This window comes from Tupaia chinensis, unplaced genomic scaffold, assembly GCF_000334495.1.
Source record: "Tupaia chinensis unplaced genomic scaffold, TupChi_1.0 Scaffold144899_1, whole genome shotgun sequence".
NCBI classification, from domain to species: domain Eukaryota; kingdom Metazoa; phylum Chordata; class Mammalia; order Scandentia; family Tupaiidae; genus Tupaia; species Tupaia belangeri.
The window spans coordinates 416,373-432,704 of NW_006204759.1; the positions used below are offsets into that span (position 1 = coordinate 416,373).

At 43.1% G+C, this 16,332-nt stretch overlaps 1 protein-coding gene across 2 annotated transcripts in view; it reads left to right on the forward strand.

Annotated features, from left to right (window-relative positions):
* Positions 1 to 16,332, forward strand: part of NXN (nucleoredoxin) — a 220,207-nt gene that overhangs the window by 94,910 nt on the left and 108,965 nt on the right. The window lies entirely within an intron of this gene.

Sequence of the window (16,332 nt, forward strand, 5' to 3'; positions counted from 1 at the left end):
ATCATTTCATTTTCAGCAGTAAGAAGTAGAAAAGGATAAAATGGATCCTGAGCCACAGGAACCTCAAAGCACAGCACTCCTTGCGGTTTCTCCTATTTGATACCACGCTTTCTGGAAGATGCAATTTTCTGCTTCCATTTCTGTTGTCGGCCAGCCAGGATTTCCAGCAAAGGAGGCCTAGAGTTTTGCTGGAGGTTACTTTTCCTTGGAAGCAATTCAAATAAAATCATCATTCTGTTTCTCCCTTTTCATTTGACATTTGACTAAAACAATGCTTTGGCAGCTAGACAGGAGCTCCTAAGAGCTTCAGTACTTTTCTCCCAATCTTTGCCTTTCAAGAAGTGCCTTTAAAAAAAATGTGGTTTAAAACTGAGTATAGAAATGAAAACACAGGACTGATTGCTTGGAGACTTCAATTCTAGGGATGGAGGAGGAAGAACGAGGGAGGGAGCCTGCCCTGGAAGTTCCAGCTCTGACCCTGAAAGTGGTCATTCATTTAATGTTGTGCTTCCTGGTCTCTGAGAGCCCAGCATCCCTGCTTTGTTGGGTCTATTGCAGGCCGAGTTTCCAGCCCAGGGGACCCCCGTGTTAGATACTTTCTCTGTTCCTGCACCAGAGCTAGGGAGTGTTACACTGTGAACGGATTCATTGTTTCTTACTACTTTCGTAGAAACCATTCTTGAAAGTCATCTGTGAGGAAGGTCCTAATCATCATCATGTATTCTCTTTCTCTTTAATGGCCGAGAACATATGCAGGTGAAAGAGAGGAAACGAGAGAACAGAAGCACCTAGGAACAGGGCCTGGTCACACCACCATCCTTTTCCCTCCAGTTCCCTGTCCTGTCAGGATTCTGGGCACTCCCATGTTTGCTGGGCACCCCAGCATGTTTTTCAAGCCGATGGGACCAGGACATGAACCATGGTTATCCCTATGGGATCCAGCTTCTTGTTGGTCATGGGGCTGGCCCCCTTTCTTCTTTCTTCTTCTTTTTTAAAGTTTGTTCGTTTCTTTTATAAGAGACAGACAGACAAGCACCCTCCACAGGGTCTCCTACTGTGATCTCCCCTCGCCCTCCCAGCCCGCCATGATCTTGGGCATGTGCACCAGGCATGGGTAAGTGGACTAGGAAGCCAAACCTGTGACTTTCTATATGGACTCACCATGGCTCAACCGGCTCATTACCACTGCGCCACCAAGCTGGCCTGGCGTCACTTATTCTCAACTATAAGATCCTGAACTGTAAAATTTTTCCAATAAAAAGTTCCTTTTTTGCCATCTCATCTTTAATATTTTTACTTATTTGGCTTTCTTTCTGTTCCTTTCTCTCTCTTAGCTTGCTATAGGTTGCATGCTCTTGCTGGCAGGAGAGAGAAATCACTTCAAGAGAGGATGGCCACCCATAGTCCCTTCTCTCTTCTCCTCCTGGGATTTTGGGCATGCATGCATATGTGCCTGGTGTGATTTTCAAGCCACCAGGTCTGGGAGTTGAACTGAGCAGCTGGTCATGTGGGATCCAGCTGCTTTAACCTCCATGCCAACTGCTGGCTTGCTCATCCTGTTTTCTTCTCTCTACCTGTGTTGTTCCACGAACTCAGTTCCTCCATAAAGTCCTGGCTTACTTACGTATGCCTCTCATGTACCAAATGGTACCTTGTTCTTCCTATCTCGTAATGCCTCCTTGCAGTTAAATCTCCTGTTTAGTTCATCGCCTCACTAGTGGATTGTGAGCTCCTGTAAGGCCCTCGTGGCAGATCTTTGTGCCTGATCCACTGTGGCACAAGGTTAACACTTAATAAATGTTCATTAAGTTGTATATATTCTCCTCTTTGTGAGAGATCAGAAATTGTGCTTGTTTTACCAATTACAAACCTCTTGCCTTTGTCTTCAAGCTTTTTTCTACTATTTCACTGTATACCTCCGTCTTTAAACCAAAAGCCTTGCTCCGCCTCCCCCCCCCATGAACCCTAGAACTCCTCGTCCATCACTCCCCTTTGTAGGTCCAGCCTGTTCATTGGCATAATCCTCACTCACTCTGTTTGTGATTTTGTCCCTGGCTTTCAGAGTGATTGGGTATAGCCCATGTTTTTCCTTAGCACTCAGTGAATTCTTCCATGAAAAGATTTTAAATGGGTTACTGCTCTCACTTTTTACTTTTAAGTTTTTGCCATCAGGCACATAAGCTCATGGAGAGAGACAGAGCGATAGAGAGAGAAAGCGAGAAGTCACCCCTTAGAGGGGAGCAGCCATGCCATAGTCCCTTTTCCACCATTCTCATCTTGAGATTTTGGCCATGCATGCACAAGTGCCTGTTTCCAGGACTTGAACCTTGGAGTGAGCCCTGTAGGATCCAGCACCTTAACCACCACACCGCCTACTGGCCTGCTGCTAAAGCCATTTTGTGTGTTTTAGACCCTCATTAGACTGTATATTTTGCCAGGGACAGACTCTGTGGATCTGGATACTTGGCAGACATACAAGAAATGTGTGTTAAATAAATAATTAAATTATTGGGTCATTGGAAAAGTCATGATGTATTTTTTCTGTGGAAATATGTGTCATGACTTTTCCAACAACCAAATAATACCTCCTCCAAAGCATCTCTTATTGCTAATATACATATATGTCTCGTTGTGGTAGTACGCCTTTTTTTTTTTTTTTTTTTTTTTTTCTAACTTACTTGCACAGGATTTACCATCATGTTCAAATACCGAGAAAGACAGAACACAGTTAAAATGCTCTTGAACTTGGGAGGAGATACCATTTCAATTTATGTCCTTGCTGTAACGTAAGTGACTTTATGCCAATGTACGTTGAAAGAGAAATCATTTAAAAATGGTTTTTCTACTTCGTTTTTGTCCGGGAAGGATAAGGAGGAGAAGGTGGCAGGGGAGAAAAGCCATCTGAGAACATCTGTCATCTGCTCATGGCCTGGGGACATAGTGAGCAGTTGGAGAACCTGCCTTGTTCGTTCTTTCTTTGGTCTCTTGTTGGGCCACAGTGTCTCTGGGAAATTGACGCCATCTTTCTTAGCCCATTGAGCGGGCTGTTTTGTTGAAGAGTCTCTGCTGTGGCAGGCAAGGGCCAAAATCTTCATCTGTAATCACTTCTGTTTTGAAGCAGCTGAGCCAAGGCATCTTTTTCTAGAGGCAAAAAGGGTTATTAGACTCTGGAAAACTGACAAGCAGATGGACTTTCCAAACACCATGAGAAAACATGTCATTCCAGGATCTGCAGGCCTCTCTCTTTTAAAGTTTATTTATTTCTTTTGAGAGAGACAGGCACCCTCTCATGCTGTGATTTCCCTCAGTCTCCCCCTAGCCTTCTCAACCAGTATGCACAGGTTGGCCCAGGAACTGAACCTCGGTCTTTCCTACGGCTGCACCATTGCAGAGTTGTGCTGCCCACTGCTGTATCACTGCAGCTGGGCCGCAGATGCCCCTTTGATGAGTTAAGTCGCTGGGTACTGGCTATGGTTTGGTTAACAGCTGTTTTCTCCTCCAGATTTTACAAAATCGGGGGAAGGATTTTGGCGACTCACTAACTTTTCTGTTAGACTTCATCTCTTCTCAAAGGAAGTTATTTATGTTCAGAAAATTAAGCTAAATTTTGTTGGTGGCTGTAAAGAAGATGAATTCAGGGCTGATCTATAGCACAGTAGAGTTACATGCAGTGCATATGGAGCTGGATCCCAAATGGCTGAACACAGTTAAAATCCCGGCCCAACAGCTTGAAAAACACTCTTGAGTTGGGGATTAGCAGATAGTGTGGTGGTCGGGGCGTTGGACTCCCAGATGGCTGACCATGGTTTGAGTCCCAGGCCTGGTTGCTTGCTTGCTTTCTTTTCCTCTCTCTGTTGAATTTAATAATAATAAATAAAATTAAATACATACTTTTTTCTTAAAAAAAAGAAAAATACTCTGAGTATGTCATATATATGCCCAAAATCTTGATGAGAAGGAGAAATGTAAGAAAAAGGATTTCACTGTTGCTGTACCCCGTATGGAATTGCATCTCTCTCTCTCTTTGGCGAATGTACATACATCCTCTGACAATTTAAAAGAGAGAGAGAAAGAGAGAAAGGTGACTGCAATATAAAACATTATGGCTCAAAATACTGGAAGTCAGATCAAATCACACGCAATGGAATCCTATACAGTAATTTAAAAGATTATAGTTTGTGGGGCCGGCAGGTGGCATGGTGCTTAAGGGCACTGGACTCTCCCACATGGCTGGCCGTGGTCAGAGTCCCAGACCTGGCAGCTTACTTTTTCACTTTCTCTCTCTCTCTCTGTCTGTCCCTCTCTGGTCAAGATAAAATAAATAAAGTTAAATAAAAATGGTTCTTTGAAAAAAAGTATAGTTTATGCTTTGTATAGTGTGCTTATATCTAGCACCTGTGCCTGTCATTCGTGTCACTTAAGTTGTTCCATATCTCTCCCAGCTTCTTTACCACGTCTTCGGTAGAGATGCTAAGGTTGGTGGATTTGGTCCTGCGGCAATTCTGAACAGGACAGAAAGAATTCAGACATTAGCCTTTTGGGGACATTAGGGTCCTTTTTCTTCTTGCCTCTCTTAGCCAGTCCATAATCCTCATTTCCTGGTCATAGCATACTTTATCTGCCTTTGCCATTGCATCAAATTTTGACTTCTCTTTCCCAGACATTGTCTTCCACCTCTCGGAGCACATCTTAGAAAATTCTGCAAAATCGACAGGGACCTCTGGGTTTTTCTTCTTATGGTCCTCTCTGCAGGTCTGCACAAAGGAGACATGAACAGACATCTTGCCCTTTGGCTAGCCATCCTGACTGTATTGTTCACTAGTCTCAATATTGCTATTATTTTTTAGTTTGCTATAGGGTACACATGTGAGAGAGAGAGAGAGAGGAGGAAAGTGAGAAAGCAAGTCACCAGGTCTGGAACTCAAACCACAATCAGCCATGTGAGAGTCCAGTGCCTTAACCATCATGCCACCTGCTGGCCCCCTGGCCTAGTTTTTTAAAAGGAGGGGGAAGGATGACATCGATGCTTAGGTAAATATGTATGTGCAGGAACATCTTCTAGAAAGAAACTGTTGAGGGGGATTACCTCTCAGGATCAGACTGGAATCTTGGAAGGAAGATTCACTCGAAGTATTTTACCATGAGTATGCTTTGGTTTTATGGTTGGAAAAAAAGTTTTTTATAGTTTAAAAAAAGAGAGAGACTTGCATTAATAAAGAAACAGACTGTTTCTAACTAGAAATATGAAATACTGTAAAGATGTCATTTCTTCAAAATTAATTTATAGATTTAATGCAGTCATAGTAAAAAAGAAAAACATCCCAAGGGAGAGGCAGGGTTTTTATCTTTAAGAAGCTTAGAGTATAGTTTAGGAGACAAACATAATGTTCACAAAGAATTCCTTGAACAGTTACAAAGCAGTATATCAAGTGCAAAGCAATAAAATTGAATACATATGTACTGTGGGAACTTGGAATCCTTTGAGAGAATAGGCAGAATGGAGTTAATCAGCAAAGAATACTTTTAAAAAGAGCTAAAAAAGATAAACTAGAGCAAGGACTCTTTCTTAAAGGCTCTAGTCTCAAAACTTGGAAACTGTCTCTTCCACAAGGCTTCTTCTCCTAGGCAGAGAATTCTCTCTTTCTACAGTCTGTTTTGTATTGCGAAGCCCTGTGTGAGAGTCTGTGAACTCTGCCCATGTTATTTGTTCCACTGCTGAGCAAAGTGACCCCGGTGTAGAAAAGTCAAGTTGAAGAGCCCAGAGTGATAAAGCAAGTTGCCAAGTCCGGGACTTGAACCATGGGCAGCCGTGTGGGAGTTCAGAGCCTTAACCACCATGCAACCTGCTGGCTCTGGGGAAATAACTGGCAGTGCGTGCTGCTAAGACGCTGTGTTCTGTAGGCTGTGACCACACGGGAGGTCCAGGTTGGATTTGCGTTCTGACTGGAAAGTACGGTGCAGTTGTGTGTTCCTGTCATCTCAGCAACTCAGGGAGGTTGAGGCAGGAAGATGGCAAGCTTGAGGCTGGCCTTGTCTTAAAAAAGAGCTTGGCATGGTGGTATTCCTGTAGTCCTAGCTGGATGAATAGGATCACAACACGGCGAGACCCTATTTTTTTGTTGTTTTTTAAAAGAAAAGTCATTTTGAGTTTGCAAATGATTGAATATCATCAAGTAATCAAAGACAGACAGAACTGGGTTGATCATAATAAAGAGTACAATTGCTTGAAGAATCTGGAAATAATACTGACCACATTTGTTGGCATTAATTCATCAAAGCAATAATGCTGTATGTAGAAAGTATGATTATTTTTTTTTTTAAAGCATCGGTTCTGAGTAGTTGTAGCAAATGAATTCTATCTTGGAACTGGTGATAAGTTGTTTAAAAATGTTTTTTAAAGGCCATATTATGATTTAGACTTTTAAAAAATATTTCCACAGTGTCTGGAAAACATTTTATCATCTCTTTGTGTCACTTACAAAAATTAGAATTTGAATCATGGGTTGTTTGATTTAGAAAGTGTGACATGTCACTCCAACCTAGAACCAAATAGAACTTTTAGGAGAAAAACAATTGCTTTTATAAGTCTTCATGAAATCTTTGCCATGAATAAGGGAAATAACTTTTTTAAAGAATTATTTATTTTATTAATATTTTTTGCTATAGGATGTGTGTACTTGCTGAAGAGACACAGAGAGACAGAGAAACAGAAAACAAAAAATCACCCCCCAGGGAGGATGGCCACACCGCAATCCCTTCTTCTTCATTCTCTTCTCGGGATCTTGGGCATGCATACACATGTGCCCAGCTTGAGCTTTAAGCCACTGGGTCCGGGACTCGAACCACAGTCGACTATGTAGGAGTCCAGCAACATATTTGTTAAGCCATCTCTGGTCCCAGAAATGAATCTTAAAGAACTACTGTAGGGACCAGCAGATGGATATCAGATACGTCACTGGACTCCCATGTAGTTGACGCAGTTTGAGTCCGAGACCCAGTGGCTTAAAACTGACAGTGGGCATGTGTGTGTGCATACATGCACAAAATCATGCACAAGAGGAGAATGGAGGAGAAGGGATTGTTGTGGTGTGGCCATCCCCTCCAGGGAGTGATTTCTTGCTTTCTATCTCTTTGTCTCTTTAGTGAGTACACTCGCCATATAGCAAAAATCTCTCCCCCAAAAAGATTCATTTCCTTTGGAGCACAGGCTTATCAAACGTCCATTTTTCATCCTTCGTAAAACTCAGACAGAAATAAAGAAATACTGTCTTTTATAAATAGTCAAGTAAATATCAAACCAGGGTTTTGGTGGCTTTATGTATTTTTTCTACTTAGTGCAGGTCTGTCAAAATATTCAATTGAAACTATTCTACAATCACACCAATAACTCTTTCATTTGGTATAACTGAAAAAATATACAAAATCTTTCAATTTGCCCCATGCTAAACAGTGAAAAAATTTGTAGAATTTTAGGGAGGATGGTTATATAATTTCAAGTTTATGAGCAGGTGTAGTTTCAGATTTTGCTATTCCTATGAGATTAAGATTGAAAAACGAAGCCAAAGTTTTGTTTGTTTGTTTGTTTGTTTTAACTATGGGGGCCGGCAGGTGGCGTAGTGGTTAAGGGCGGTGGACTCCCACATGGCCAACCACAGTTTGAGTCCTGGATCTGGCAGCTTGCTTTCTCACTTTCTCTCTGTCTCTCTCTGGTCAAATGAAAATAAATGAATAAAAAATGTTAAATAAAGTAGTTCTTTACAAAAATTAGTTGTGATAATTAACTATTTTTTAAAAATTTGTTTACTTGATTTTATTATTATTTTCTAAAATTTGATACAGGGCATGTGCACTCACCAGAGAGAGACAGAGAGAAAGTGAGAAAGCAAGCTGCCAGATCCAGGACTCAAACTGTGGTTGGCCATGTGGGAGTCCAACCACCTTGCCACCTGCTGGATTAAAAGCCAAAAAAAAAAATTTTTTTTTTTGATCGTTAATTCATTATTTTGTAGCTTAAAAGTTGAATTTGACAGGGGCTGGCAGGAGGCTAGTTGGCAGTTTAATTGGCTGAACAGTTCGAGTCCTGGACCCAGAGGCTTGAAAAATATGCCAGGTGCCTGTGTGTGTGTGTGTGTGTGTGTGTGTCTAAAATCCTAAGAAGAGAATGGAAAAGAATGGGTTGTGGCATGGTCATCCTTGCTGGAGGGTGTTTCTCACTTTCCTTCTCACTCTCTCTTTCCAGCGAGTACATGTACCTTACAGCAGCACTTAACAAAAAAAAAAAAAAAAAAAGATGATTTTGAGATATACTCTTCTCTTATGAATAGAACAGATTACTGGCTGGGATGTATTTATTAAAAGTGCTAGTCTTGGTTTCCAATATATTAGGACAGGAGGAGCTCATTTAATATACAATTTCATGAACCCTTCAGCTGTGGCACTTGTAGTCTGGAGTTTGGGGTCTGCAGACAGTTTTTGGTGCTTATATGAATGGAAGAGCCTTTGCACTGACCCCGCGGCCCTCTCCATGGGGCTCCTGGCCCATATTTGGGGACCATTGCCTTGCACCATTCAGATTGAATCATCATGGCTCCAGAGAGGTCAAACATTTTTTGAACTGGCCAGATTGATTTCTAGAGGATAGAAATGGGTCAAGATAAGGAAAGTCTTCTTCCTTATAGTACGTACCTACTCTGAGCAATCTCTGTGGAACATTTAATTAAGACTGTGAAAGTTCTTAGGATTATATCCTGCTTTAAAATGTTGACACATTGTTTTTAGTGGTACCTCTGAAAATACGAGGATAAAAAAAACCTCAAGACTGGCTTCATATTGCAGTGGTTAAGAGAGCTAGATCCCACACGGCCCCTTGCAGTTTGAATCCTTGGCCCCAGTGGACTGAAAAACATGCTGGGTACGTGTGTGCATGTGCCCCAAATCCTGAAGGGATGAAGAAAGGAGAAGGGATTGCAGCGTGACCGGGCCCATTGGGGAGTGCTCTCCCATTCTCTGCGTCTGGCAAGTGCATGCCCCTTCTGCAATCAAAAACAAAACCCAGAACTCAGTTCCTCCTGTTCTCTCACTCGGCAGTCGGCATAGACGTCTTCTGGGACCGCCACAGAGGGTTTTGCCCATCTACCAAGCTGCAGTCAGTTCAGCAGCCAACACCAGCTGGGTGTCCTCTAATTCAGTTCAATTCTGGTACGGGAGAGAGTGTCAGATCCTACAGGTCGAGGGTTCAGTCCCTGAGACTAGCCCCTACTCTGATGCCAGTCACCCTAGATTGTTTTGTCCTTTTTTCTGATCAGATTGCCATAACTGCTTCCTCAGGGTCAATTAATTTGCTGGAGCAGCTCACAGATCTCAGGGAAACAAAAACATTTGCCAGTTTATTTTCAAAGATACTGTAAAAGATACCTGTGAAAAGATGCACAGAACAAGGAGTGTGGGAAGGGGCATTGAGCCCACCGTGGTACACCACCCCCCAGGGACCTCCTCATCTTCCGCTCGCTGTCTAGAAGCTCCCAGAACCCTGTTCTTGGAAGTGTTTTTGAAGGTGTTGCACTGGACCTACAAGGAAGATCTGGTTCTCTGATACCTGGCAACAGTTTAACTTCTTTGAGAGGGGCATGATCTTTTTTTCCCAAATCAAATACCAAGCCAAATGGAACAAAGATAGTTTCCAAATGAATTGTTATACCACAACAGACACACACACACACAAACACACACAAAGAAAATAGGCAGAAGTATAGTCAAATGATTAAAAAGAAAGAAAGCCACATAAGCATGAAATACTGATAAACCAAACACCATGTATCCATGGAAAAAAACTGGGACAAATGGTCCCAGTCCCAGGGACAGGCGTCTGGGTGACATTCATTCAGGCCCCGGGTGCTGTGAGGTTGTCAGCGATGAGGTCAGGGGGCTGTTTACTCAGGCAGAGCCTCTGGCAGCTGATGCCCCAAAGAATAGAATCACAGCGCGATGGCCCTCAGATGACAGTTCGAAGGCAGAGGTATCTATTGTCCCAAAAGGCACGTTATCTCAGTTTCCAGATGTCAGTTTTGGGGGAAAACGTCCTGGATGCCAACTACCTCATTTGCTTACTGACACATAGTTGTCAGGGTGACTCTGAGCTAGCCACTTGGCTCAGTGACAGCTAAAATTTTTTTTCTTTTTTAAAATTTTTGCCATAGGGCGCATATGCTTGCTGGAGAGAGATGAAGAGAGGGAAAGTGAGAAGTTACTCCCCCACAGGGGAGATGACCACACTGCAGTCCCTTCTCCATTCTCCTTTCAGGATTTTGGGCACACATACATACATTCCCAGCTGTGGTTTTTTGTTTTTTTTTTTTTTTTTGAGAGGTTTTCGCTACAGGGCGCGTGCGCTCGCCAGACAGAGAGAGACATAGAGACAGAAAGCGAGAAATCACCCCCCAAGGGGGATGGTCACGCCGCAATCCCTTCTCCTCCATTCTCCTCTCGGGAGATGGCTATGTTGCTGGACTCCCGTGTAGTCAACTGCGGTTCGCGTCCCAGACCCAGTGGCTTAAACTCACTCTGGGTGTGAGTGCATGCGTGCCCAAGATCCTGAGAGGAGAACGGAGGAGAAGGGATTGCGGCGTGGCCATCCTCCCTGGGGGGCCGATTTCTCGCTTTCTATCTTCTGTCTCTCTCTGTCTGGCAAGCGTATGTACCCTATTGCAAAAACCTCTCCCTCCCCCCCAAAAAAAAGTAAAATTCTTAGGAGTCATTGCATTTTAATAATATGCATTATTAAAGCATAATTACGAATAAAATATGTTCCTTAGACTCAGCAAGAATCATAACACCACAAAATACACATCATAACGGGAGACTTTATTACAGACATGATTGATGAAATCAGCCATTGGTGATCACTTTAACCCTCAGTCTCTCTCCCTGGGGACTGGGGGGATGGGGCTGAAAGGCCCAGCTCTTTAATCCTGCCTTGGTCTTTCCAGCGACCATCCCTATCCTAAAGTTACCTAGGGGTAACCTGCCATCAGTCAACTGTTAGTATACAAAGAGACACTAACAACTTTGGAAATCCCAAGTATTTTAAGAGTTGTGTGCTAGCAAATAGACAAAGACCAGATTTATATTTCCCGTTATCACCTTAGGTGCAAAAGGCGGAATGCCTTTGAGTAGGGCCACAGGTATGCATGAGGGCAGGCCTGGAGGTGGCCTGCCTGGAGGTGGCCTGGGAGGTGGAACTGAGAACTGGCAGGTAGATGGGTGGGGTGCTGCTGGTGCCAGTGCTTCTTACACTAGGCGGTGTTGTCTCTCATGCTGTTGAGTGTCAGCCTTGATGTGAAGTTCAAGTATGAAACGAACATAGATAGATACACAACTGTTTTCAAGAAAGGAGAACCTACTTCCTTTTTACCCCTCTGCCATCCCGTATATCTTGTGACCTCTTACGGGAGCAGCAATGTCTGAAGACAGGCCCATGTCAACCTGAGAATACTGCAGAGCCGACATCTGATGAAAGGTCCCATCCACAGCTGAATTCCCCTCTGTCCCACTGCCTTTACCACATTTTCGGAGCAGTTTTGCACTAGAAGAACCTGGAGAATCAGTGTCGATCCAGGATTTCCTAACACTCATTTAACTCTGGAGCTCCTGCCTCTTTTTCCTCCTCTGCATGAAATACCTGTAGACATTGTGTGGAACACATTTGAGAAAGGCTGATTGTATATTGGGTTGTCAAAAAAGTCATGACGTGAAAAAATACGTCATGACCTGACTTTTCCAACAACCGTTTATGTCACCTGGACTTTGATATCTGATACCTTTATGGGTAGCTATGAGAGAGGATGTCACTGATGGTCCTCATGACCCCTCCGGGGTTAGTGTGGAGTGTGTCCGTGGAAGGGGGCTGAAGAGGTTTGGTCTGGGAGTACAATTAATTCTTGAAGACAAAAGCGTTTTCTGGTTTCTCTTTATATAAGCCTTTCTTCATATAATTACCACCTACTTATTCACTTAATCATGACTCAAACCCTGCATTATTGTCTTCATTATCATAATAGCTGGGGTGGGAGGGGTGTCTGGTGGGTCTTTGTTCAGCTAATAAGAAATGTTTAGACACCACTTTCTTCTCAATCCTACAATATTGTAGGCAGAAATAGTCATTTAAATTCACAGATAATTTGCCGAAACTCTTACAAGAGGCAGAGACTGGAGGGAAGAGCACTAGTGGAGTGGGCGGGGTAGCGGTGGACTGTCTTCTCATCTTCCTTTACTAGTTCCGAACATGTTCTTTGCATTGGCTCGTTCTCTTGGAGGCTAGGATAACTCCTTCCATGATCAAGGATGTATTTTTAATTGCCAGGAGGTTGCTAGAGAGAGCCAGAGAGGAGGAGAGATCTCCTACCAGTGTGGCGTGGTCCTACTGCATCCCTTTGCTCCGTTTCTTCATCCTTTGGGGATTTGGAGCCCACATGTACATACACGGGCCCGGAGTGTTTTTCAAACTGCCAGGGCCAGGATTCAAACCACTGTGGGCCATGTACAATCCAGCTCCCTTAACCACTAGACTGTGAGGCAGCTCAACCAAGGATGTGTTTTTAAAGCAAGATACTCATTTTAACAAAATATCTATTAGTTCAACAAAACAGTGTACATATCACTTGGAAATTGTGACATTTTTGTGAAGAAGGGTTATAGCTTCTGATATGGTAACAGTACGAGGGGGTTCTGATGTGCTTTTCTTATGTTTTTGTGCCTCTGGGAAGGAAGGCTTGGTCTGGGTAAAACGTTTATAGATTAAAGAAACAATGCTATTGATCTGTAAGGATGAGCTATTCTTTTAAAGTCGATATAATAACAACAATTAGTGTCTGTGGAACTCTGTACAAAACACTTTCATATGGATTACAATATAATTAAAACGCCCTGTAAGAAAGTTGTATTGGGATTTTTTTCATCTTCATTTACATCGATGAAACTGAAGCTCAGGAAGGTTAAGTTACTTGCCTAGAGCCATTTAGTATTCAGCTGATAAGTATGAACTGAAAACATTTTTCTTTTTTAAAAAATCTTTTTCTTTTTTAAAGGTCTTTACCACGGGGTGCATGCACTCACTAGAGAGAGACAGAGGGAGGGAAAGTGGGAAACCACCCCCCACCCCTACCCTTGGGGGCCACATTGCAATCCCTCTTCTCCATTTTCCTCTCAGGATTTTAGGTGCACACATTTGCCTGGCATGATTTTCAAGCCAAACCATGGTCAGCCATGTGGGAATCCAGTGCCTTAACCACCACTGGATTTTAGGATTTAGGATTTTAGCCACCCACTGGCCCTAAAAAGTCTTTTAAAAGCATAGGATGTATTATTATTTATAAACCAGTCATTCAAAAATACACAATGTAGAGGTAAGCAGAACTCTGGAACTTTCTCGATTGTACTGTGCCACATTCTAGAGCGTATAGTCCACATGGTAGCCAGAAGTTTCTCGTGGCTGTGAGTACCTGGGAGTGTGATTAGTCCAGACTGGGATGTGTTATAAGCAAAAAATATACACTGGATTTCATGTACTAAGTATGGAGAAAAGAATATAAAATATCCTATCAATACTATTTGTTTATATCGGTTACATGTGAAATGATAATGTTTCCGACTTATAGGGTCAAATATATTAATTTCACCTATTTTTCACATTTTTTTTCTTTAGGTTTTTGTCATGGGGCACATGTGCTCATCAGAGAAAGACAGTAAGCAGGGGGGGGAATGAGAAATTACCCCTCAACAGAGATGGCCATGCTACAATCCCTTCTCATCCATTAGCTGTTCTTCTCCTGAGATTTGGGGCACAGCACACAGGTCATTTTCAAGCTGTTAGGTCCGAGACTCATACCACGGGCAGCCATGTAGGAGTCCAGCAACTTAACCATCACACTACCTACAGGCCCCTTCACCCTTTTTTAAAGTTTCTTTTCTTGAGAATCAGCAGGTGGCATGGTGGTTAAGGTACTAGACACTCCCACATGACCCACCGCAGTTTGAATCCTGGACCTGGTGGCTTGCTTTCTCACTTTCTCTCTCTCTATCTCTCTGGTCAAATCAAAATAAGTGAATGAATAAATAAAATTAAAATAATATATTTTTTAAAAGTTTCTTTTCTTTTTCCCATGAAGGAGAGAGATTGTAAGAGAGAGGAGAAAAGCATCAAGAGGGTCTTCCTGCTGTTCTCACTGCAGCTTCCACCAGTCCCAGATCATGGGCATGCACACGTATGTCCCCACAGACGTTCAGGGAGGTCTCCAGAGGCAAACTCAAAACCTTGCCATGTGGGTCAGCCTCACAGAGGGTGGGGTTCCCAGCTATGCTGTTGTCTGCTCCTTTTTTTTTTTTTTTTTTTTTTTTTAATTTGTGCTGTGGGGGAGAGGGAAAGTAAAAAAGCACTCCCCATGGGAGATGGGTACCCAAAATCCTCTCTCCTTGGGATTTTGGGCAGCCATAAGGGTTTAGGACTTGAAATGTGTAGTCGGCCATATGGAATCTAGCCACTTGAACCACTACGCCACCGACTGGCCCCCTCTTTAGAATTAAAATTGACATATGAAGGGACTTTTAAACGTTGATGAAAAAATAAAATACGAGTTACTTTTTGTTGCAAAACATTTTGAAAGTTAACATAGTTTTTTCATAATGCACATTTTCCATGAGCTTATTGAAGACCCCTTGTATTTCTGTTGGGCAGCACTGACCTAGAACTATTTTCTATGGTTTGTAGTCATGTCATTTGCATCTTACAGAAATCACATGCCTTATTTTCCGCTTGCATTTCAGCTCGTAACAGCACCCTGCTTTTTGACCTAAACTGCCCTTCCTGTCTTAAAAATTGCATTAAGAAGGTTATGCGTTCTTTATTATATAATTTTAATATAATTCCCGTGGCTTTAATGATCCAGCCTTCCAGGAAATGCTTGACTCATTGGCAGTGTGTGTGTTTCTCATGTGCAGCCCAGGAGAGAAGAGGAGGAGATGGGAAGCATCCCCTCCAGGGAGCTTTGCCAAAATGCACAGGTCCCTACCCCACGTGGGTAAGGCCCTCTTAGTGATGGGACTGTGTGGAGTCAGAATCGGGAAAAGGCTGCAAATCACCACATGAGAGAGAAACACTGTATAGTTCTCAGCTGGGGTAGAAAGGAGACCATTGGGGAAGATTTTTCTTTTATGAGCCTTTTCCAACTTGTGTGTCCCTTCCTTTGGTCCCTGTGGTGGAACTGTTATAAAACCAGAGCCAGGTTTTCATCCACGGGATGGCAGGCCAAAGCCCGTAATTAGCATTTGCATACTGCTTCGCAAAACCCCTTGTCCACTACTGAGCCCCACAAGAGCCTGTGAGTGTTCAAAGTCCTGCTTGGCCAGCTCTTACCCCGGCTTTGCAGGGCTTCCAAGATTACTGTTGGGTCAGCAGATGTCATTAGGCATGTACAGGCAGAGTTTGGTTTAATTCACTCTAATTATTAAAATTCTTGGCAGGAATTCTACATGAATCACCTCCAAAAAAATGTACATTAAAGTTAATGCTGCAAGTCTGACTTCTGTCCACAAAACAGAAAACTTGAGAGTTCTCAGTTTGCAAAATGTAGACTTAACCCCTCTTTGTCCACAGACAAGAGACTTTTTTCCCACTGATTTTGTAAAGAGCCTGTTAGGGGGGAATGGGCTTCAGAACAGTAACTCCAGGAAGAAGTTACTCAGATCTTTGAATTAAGGTAGATGGTAGGCCTTTGGACGTGCAGAACTAGACAAGCTGGGTTCAAATCCTGCCAAGTCACTTAGAGGTTGTGAGACCGTGGGCAGGTTGCTTAGCCTCTCTCAGCCTAAGTGTTACATCTGGAAAATACCTTGAAAAGTTGTCATGTGTTGGGAACCAGCAGTTAGCGTAATGGCTATGTCACTGGACTCCCACGTAGTTGACTGCAGTTCGCGTCCCGGACCCAGTGGCTTAAAACTCACGCCGGGCACATGTGCGTGTGTGCCCAAGGTCCCTAGAGGAGAAGGGATTGCAGCATGACCATCCCCCCTGGGGGGTGATTTCTCGCTTTCTGTCTCTATGTCTCTGTCTGGCAAGCACACGCACCCTATAGTGAAAAACCTCTCCAAATAAAAAATCAGTTGATTGTATGTTTGGGTATTTATTTCTGGGACCTCTAATCTGTTCCACTGGTCCACATGTCTATTTCTGAGCCAGTACTATGCTGTTCTGATTACTACAGCTTTGTAGTATATTTTTGGGTCAGGGAGTGAGATGCTGCCTGCCGGAAGCCATGCTCCAGCCAGGGTGGGGGCACAGGA